Raw genomic sequence first — 8,498 nt, 5'->3', positions numbered from 1 at the left:
ATACTTACAAACAACACCTTAGATTTTATTTTTATCTACTCTGACAATCTTTTTTTCCCACTGAAGTATTTTGTTCACTTGCAATCAGTTCAGTTACTGGTTTATTGAGATTTATTTCTACCATCACTGGGCCCACTCATGCTCAAGGGGAGAGGATTTTACAGGGTGTGTCCACCAGGTGGCAGGGATTCTGCCTGCCAGAGCTCCCCATGGGCACATCTCAGGGGCTTCCACCTGCCTCTTCCTGTCACAATAGCCCTGCCTCCCTCTGTGGACTGTGAAGATGATGCATGGATCACGCCAGATTTTAGTATGTTTATTCTAATCGTGTATTCCATAACCATTGAACTAACCATGGGCTAGATCCATGGACACACGGGGCCCACTGAGAGACAGTCCCAAGCCAAACTGTCATTTACCACCTGGTGTGCTATAGCTGGCTAGTAGATAACAGTGGTGCTCTAGATCCCAGGAATTAGCATCACCTTAGGGCCAGTGTTTATAATCCCTGAAAAATCTGGTGTTTCCTCTTCCCTCATGCACAATAATGCTGTAACTGCCTGCAGGGCCCTCCCCCCGATGGCAGGACCTCCCCCGACAGCAGCCATTGGTGCCGGCATGCATTTTCATTCTGCACCCTGTGAACCAGCCTCCTCGTGGTGTCTGGGCTGTCCCCCTCCCAAGCTCCTAGGTTCTGAGGCTCCAACCCCTTCCATTTGCTTCTCCAGCTTTGCATCGCAGTTCCTTGCAGCTGCTGCCACTTGTGTTGCCTCACTGTTTGCTGTTTGCCTTTTTAGTCCTCCAAAGTCTGTTTAACCAATTCTCTGCATTAAAATGCTTCTGTTCAAACAACTGATATAGTTCCCATTTTCCTGAGTGGAGCCAGATATATATCCAGAGGTTCATCAACAATACAACAGGTAAAATAATTACAGTATATTCAAGTAATGGAATATTATATAGCAATACAATTAAACAAATTATTGCTGCACATAACATGGATGAAACTCACAAACCTAATGTTGACAACACAAAAGAACATATACTATATAATTCTATTTACATACATTGTAAAAGTAAATCGTATTGTTTAGAGATGCATATCTAGGTTGTAAAGATATAACGAAAAGTGAGAAGTCATTACCATGAGCATCAGGACAGCAGTTCCCCCTAGTAAAGAGGGAGGGCTGTGACCTGGAAGGGCACATTGCTGGAGTTTACCCACATTTTATATCTTCACCTGAGTGGAGGTTACACAAGTGTTCTATGCAGTTTTCTGTATATATGTCATAGTTCAGAATGTAAAATATTTTTCTAGTTATTTTAATTCTAATACAGATAGATGTTTTTTACAACTTTCAGTCTTACTTTCCACCAATACCTGCTTCTTTCTTGTGTGTTTATGTCAAGTCCTCAGTCCTCTAACACAGAATAATACTAAAATGGTTTCAGTGCAAGAGAAAAATGCTATTTTGAGGACAAGAAAGTGATTCCTGAAGTGGCTATAAAACATCCTCGAGAAGCTTAGTACACATTTCTCGTTGAGCCGTCAAGTCGCAAGTTGTATTAGAAAGTGCCCCAGAAGAGAGGCTCAAGTCCTGTTGCACCATACCTAGAAGACAAGGGTAAACATTAGGCTAAAAAATTGAAACTAATGTTTGTGCCTCTTTTAGTCTTAATCTGTTCAAAGTTGTTGTCAGACCATATTTTTCAGAGATAATTTCATTTATCACATAAGCATATAAAATGTTTATATTTATTTAGATATTCATATATTTTAAATACATTTTACTATATCTTAGCATTCTGTATGTCAAATGAAACAATTTTTAGAAAATTCATGGTAAACTTATAATGAAAGTACATAAATAAATTATATCAGTTTTCATAAATGATTTAACTCCTGTGTGTCAAATCATTGTTTTCTTTTTCCTGTTGCCATTACATTTAAGTAAATCTTGAAACTTCTTTGGAAGACCCATGAGGATTTCAGAAATATAGTCAGGCCAGTGATGGCTGCTTTTTTCTGTGATAGTTTCTCCCCACTCCAGGTAGCAATTTCACATTATTCCTCCCAGCTACCTAGTATGACACTTCTTAACCCAAATTATTGGTAATGAGAGCACAGTCATAAAACAAATATTTAATTACACTTAAAACTTTCATCATGGTATCAAGGCATTATTTATTTATCAAGACAAAATAAAGTATCCAACTACAAGTGTTTTTCCTCCAAGGAAATTTAAAGAAATGCTATATTTTATCATCTAGAGATTGCACTACCTTTAAAAAGATGGTATTAAATTTGAAGTGTTACAGTGTGACTATCATTGTGTTTAAATAGTAGAGAAGAAAGGTGGAAAACTACTCTTTCCAGAGTTTTCCTAGCCTGAGTTTTTTATTAGTCTTCCCTCTGACCCCCAGAAGGTTCATCAGCCAGTGCAGGGACAGCCCACGCGGTGTGATCCAGTCCCATGTGTGCCACAGCACTGTAGGATGAAAGGCAGGGGAGCACACGCATGTAGAAGCCTACTAACTAATTTGTCACTAAGAAATGGCCTCCAGTTTGAACCCAAGAAAGTTTTCCCATCACCAGAACAATTTTGTGTTGTGTTGCTACATATGAGAGCGTTCCAAAACTGGAAAGTGATAACTGGTATGAAATTTTAAAATTTTATCAGTTATGTTTTTTTATGAAATATCTCATAGTAATGAAAAAAGGCAGTTCCACTTAAATGAAAATATTTTGCTTTTACTATCATTGAAATACCTCTAACTTGTTTAAAATAAAAGCAAACAAAATGGCTCTTTAACATTTTATCAGATAAGATTAGACACACACACACACACACACACACACACACACAAACTGTGGGATGGCTTATGAGAGCTATTCTCACACCTGCACCTGCACTGTAAGCTGGTTTTCATGTGGCCAAATGGGCCCGCGGAAACGGTGCAAGAGGTCCTGATTTAGGCAACAGTTAGACCCACATCCTTTGAAATCTGAGCCCCTCACCCTTGTTCAGGTGTTCGATTTCTAACCACAGGTCAGATTGGTACTTCTCTTTCACTTGAATTTTACTAAAATAGACAGAAAGAAGGGAAGACATCATTAAGCGCTCAGTGCTGGAGCCAGCCCTGTAATTGGATCCTACGTAATGGGAAGGTGGGGCTGATCTAGTTACAACCCTTGGTCAGACTGACTTTCTTATTTAAAACAATATTCCAAATAAGGAAGATCTGACAAGTTACACTGGGGTTTGTTTCATAGGGAACTAAAATAATGGAGCAAATAAATGAATATGTATACTATTTCCCATTTGATTCACATTGTACCTGCTTTGGGGCAAATGTGTGGACTGAGATGCCCTGAGCACGAGATGAAATAATATGTTTATTGTGAAACAGCACACATATGTTATTTGATCAGCTCTTTTCATTGTACCATTTCCACACTGAGAAATGTCTTTTCCTTTCCACATTAAAGAAAATATACTGTTCTCATACCTGGATCGTTTGTAACATATAAAGCTTTTGGCTTTGTAATTCAACTTCTCGCACTGAAGAAGATCCAAAGGTTAATGACGACAGCAAGTGAGCAAGACTGGAGGCGTGAGAGCCCACCCTCCACGCACAGCCTAGGCATTGCTTCTTGACTTTATGTGGGAAACCAGTATTACATTTTCTTACTGGCTTGAATTTTATTTTATTTTCCCTTTTGTTGTCCACCATCTCGCCTACACTGATGTATTCATTAACCATGTTTATTGACTATTTGTGTCATTATCATATTATCATTCACACTGCTGGAGTTTAACTTGCTCTACTTTTGTGTTAAGAATGAAAGGAAATTCTCCACTAACCGGAAAACAGAATGGGCAGAGGCACCTCTCTAAAAATACACATATTGCAATACACAATGGAAGATATAAGCTATGATTAAAAATATGTCACGAGGAAGCCACAATCAGTAGACTCTTCAGAAGTTAAACGTCTATGGGAAACAGGCCACAACGTCTAGTTAACCTTGTTCTATTTTCATTTTCAGTTGTATTCGCATACACAAACAAGGTATTCCTTGCAAGAGGATTGGGGGTGCTTCCAAATCAAGGAAATTTTCAAATCAGGAGGAAACAATAGGAACTTTGCTCACAGGCATGTCAGTTTTCTGTATTATTCTGTATTGTTGATGTCACTTTGTGGAGACTCCAGGATTAACGAAATTTAACATATGTTGAAAACACATATGTTAAAAGCAGCTAATCACCCTTAAATTTTCATAATTTCTCATTCCATAGAAGAAATCCACTGGTTGTTTTTTTTTTTTTTTTTTAGAAACACTAAATTTTAGGTTATAGGAAGAGACTGAACATATAACCTGGTGCTTTGCCACCAGGTTATAAATCATTGAATTAACCTAACTCCACCGGATCTTGCCAGTCAAATGTGACCCCAGGCACCTCTGGGAGCACTTGTCTGAGGATCTTTCTCCCTCTACAGCCAGCTCCAGCTTCGGTGGCCCTGACACATCAGTCTGTCAAGTTCCTCTGTCTCCCTCAGGGTTTGCTACAAAATCGTGTAAGTAGGTTTTCATTTCCATCTTATAGTTACAACATGTAAATCTCATCCAGAAAAAGCATGAAGAGGTGCGGTGTTACTTTTTGAATAGTAAATAGAAAATCTGCTTATTAAAATGTACTAGTTTCTTAAATTTGGGATAATATGGATATTAAATTTGGGACTTACACGAACCATTTCATTTTTATACCTATCACCATGACAGATGCCCCCAAAGCTGGGCTGATTTCTCATGGAAAGGACTTTTTGTAGGTTGAGACCTAGATCAACTGACGTAGTTCAGCAACTTCATCCTCATGGCCTTGGCTCTTCTTCCTCCCTCTGCGAGTTTTCCTGGCTGTGGCTGACACTCATTCTTGCTCCCGCAGCCAAGTCAGGATTTCTAAAGGACTCCACTTCTTGACTTGTTTCTGAGCTCAAACCCTGGGCATCCTTTTCGTCCCTAATGCTAGAACATAGAAAGTAAAAGACAGATGTAAAATTAAAAAGTGGCAAAAATAAAACAAACCAAATAAGGATATAGAAAAGATACTCTTCAGTAAATCTTAACATAAGATTCTCCCACTACGTAATCCAAATCTAGGAAGTAGTCTGTTCCCACTGACGTATCTTAAATCTAACCAGCCGCCAGAGCTTTATGAAGATCCAGGTCCGTACATTTTGGTATTATTTCCAGGTTTTTACTCTTTTCTGTTGCAGTGAATTATTTCTTATGACCCCTCAAGGAGGAGTGGGAGAAATTGTTAATTCTTTTATGGGCAAAACCAGGTTTTTTTTTTTCTACTTGATTAAGAAAAATCACTATTTAAAATTTTTTATTCTTAAGCAGAGATGCTTCAAATATTAATATATCCATTGAAATTCCACACTACGCCCATCTTGAAATAGTTTACCAGTAAGCACTGTGCACACTGGACACCATTTACTAATGTAATGGCACAAAGCCCCCGTTCCCAGAAGGCCCTAGTCACTGGGGTGCTTAGTCCATCACTTCCGTGCACGTTCTGAGGCTGGCAAATGAGAACTGAGTTGTAAAAGCAAACTAAGGACACTTTTGGACATGCAAAGAGATGGAAAGTTTGCTACACATAGACTTTTCAGAAAGAATGCTCCAGGATGCTCTTGAGTACAAAACAAAACTGGACTCAAGACAGAAGGGGATGCAGGACACAAGAGTGGTAGCAACATAAGTAGCAATTCAGGGTTAAGTCTAAAGTACTGTCAATAAATAATAACAATCTTGAACTAGAATGCCAGGTGGCACCAGCATATGACTGGCGTGGAACTGTCAGGGTTCTTGATTACCCACAGGTAGACGCCACGAGAACTCTACTCTCACTCCTCCCCCAGCCACACAGTCTCTGCGAAGGCAGCAACACTCACAGCAAAGACTCTTCGCTCCCTGAAACAATGTCTACCAGGAAATACACAAATTTCCTTAGAAAAGATGTGCTGTCCAGAAATCACTTACACAATTTTGAATGTTTTTATTGCTAAAACTAAAACTTACAGCATCTTGTATTCTGACCCTATGATGAAATAGCAAAGATTTTCATACATTGAACTTCCTGTACTTGGAAAGTATATTTCTTTGGATGCGATCTACAGAAATTTTGTTGGGCTCAATTATGGTGTTTTTATAGTGCATGTAATTATAGTGGAACTTGTTGAAACTAAGGCTGTATCTCTAATGTGCTTACATGTCATACATGATATGAAAGGCTTTTAGGAGAAAAAGTATGTTCCAGTGTAGGCTTTCTTGTAAGTTAATAATCAAAGAAATGAACCGGGGCTACAAGGTTTTGAATACATTCTTGTGGGAATTAAAACGAAATATGCCTTTGCCTATGAACAAATCACAATTAAAAGAGGCTAGAAAGGACAAACACAAACCAAAATTTATGCAAGGAGGAAATGCAACAGTGAAAATAGCACAGGCATCAGGGTCACAGAGTCCTAGGAACCAATTCAACCACTTGCTGTTTGGAGTTTTGTGAGCCTAGACATATTACAAAACATGTAAAAACTGCATTTATGTGTGTGTACATATATATTAACGTATATGTATGTGTGCATGTATATATATGTATATATATAGACACTTCAGTTTTAAGCCTCAGTCAAGCTTTTAAAATTGATAAATCAGGAAAATGAATTGAAGAATGTTTAGGAACTAGAGGCCCAATTAATTTCCTACGTCAGTAATTTCACAATGTATTTTAAACATAGTGCTGCTTGCACTTCAAAGCATCATTTTCTGTTACAATTTTAAAAAGAAAAGAACATTAAATGTACTTAATAAAAAGAAAATATTTGTCTGAAAGCAGAAGTCCTGAAATCAAGCTATAAGTGTAGAGGTTTTTCATTATAGTTTTCCAAAAGCATCCCTGGGGTATTATTGGAAAGTCAGTAAGGAAGGACTGAGGGTGTGGGCCTCACGTATCCTCCTGAGGTACCCTGCAGGGGCTTGTACGTGCTCATCCTGTACAACAAGGGAGCTCTCTCCTTGCTCATGGTGACACAGCATTCCAAGGGATTCCCCTCTTGGGAAGATGTCACAGGTGCTGCAGAGGAGGAGGCCTGAGAGTCTACTTCCCAGCTCTCCACCAGTCTGAAGGGGCTGCTGGTGTCAGGCCAACTGCTGCTTCCTGGGCTAGATGGTTACTGCTCCAGGGTTCCAGAGGGACTCTGGCCACAGTGGCAGTTAAACATGAGGCCTCAATGCACAGGATGGGCACACTGAGTCTTCAGGCTGGAGGGGCGCCCATCCCTAATGAGCTGGCCCCAGGAAAGGAGGGTGTCCTTCCCTGACTCTAAGATAGCATGAATCAGGGAGGGCCATTTTGGTGATGGCATCGTGATACTGGATCATTCAACATGGCCTCTGAATTATGAACTTTCATAGATGTGTGTGTGTGTGTCTGTGTGTATATCTGACACCATAGACTGGCATATATCTTGAAACAAATATGTATGTTTATATATATTGCTGTCTATATATAAGCTCCCTCATTCTATAGAATGTATACATGAGACAAGCAGGAACTGGTTTTTTTTTTTTCTGTTTGTTTTGTTGAGGTATTTCCTTTTGATATCCTTTAATTCTGATATAATTTCAAACTTGCAGAAAAGTATAATAGTGCAAAGAGCTCCTGTATTTTGCTCTATTTACTTCATCATCCTCTCTCCTCTCTCTTCCCCCCCACCTCCCATATACATAATAACTTATTGAATCTATGCCCTGTTACCACCCCCCCAAATATTTGAGAACAAGGACATCTTCTGCATAACCACAGTATGAGGATAAAAGCCTGCAAATTCAACATTGACACAATACTACTAACTGAAATACAGTCCATGTTCAAGTTGTGTCACTTGTCCTAGAATGTCCTTCATAACTTTTTTCCTAGGTTGAGGATCTAAGTCAGGATCACTCATTGCATTTAGCTGATGTATGCTTTCATCTGGAGATGTTCCTCAGTCTGTCTTTGTCTTTTCTGACCTTGAGAGCTTGAAGAATACAGAAAAATTACTTTGTTTGAGTTAGTCTGGCCTTGCCACATGATTCACATTAAGCAGTTTGAGGAGGAATACCATAAAACTGATGTTCTGTGCTCAGCGCATCCTGTAGGACAGCACCCTAACACCATATGCACCAGAGGCAAACGATGTCAGCCGGTCCCATTGTTAGTGATATCAACTTTCACTGTTTGTAAGGAGGTGTCCACCAGGGTTCACTCTGAGGTCTCACTTCTAGGCTCATAGGTGGCAACCATCTCCGTGTGCTCACATGACCTTTTTTTCCATTTTTAACTAACAGACTATTTTGTGGGAAAGTATTTCAAGACTCAGTGGAGACCCTGGCCCTCACCAAATATTCATCCACTGTTCATTTTAACCTGAATATGTGTTACTGT

This window comes from Propithecus coquereli, unplaced genomic scaffold (assembly GCF_000956105.1).
Source record: "Propithecus coquereli isolate 6110/MARCELLA unplaced genomic scaffold, Pcoq_1.0 Scaffold423, whole genome shotgun sequence".
In the NCBI taxonomy this organism is placed as follows: Eukaryota; Metazoa; Chordata; class Mammalia; order Primates; family Indriidae; genus Propithecus; species Propithecus coquereli.
This window is presented reverse-complemented; position numbering follows the sequence as displayed.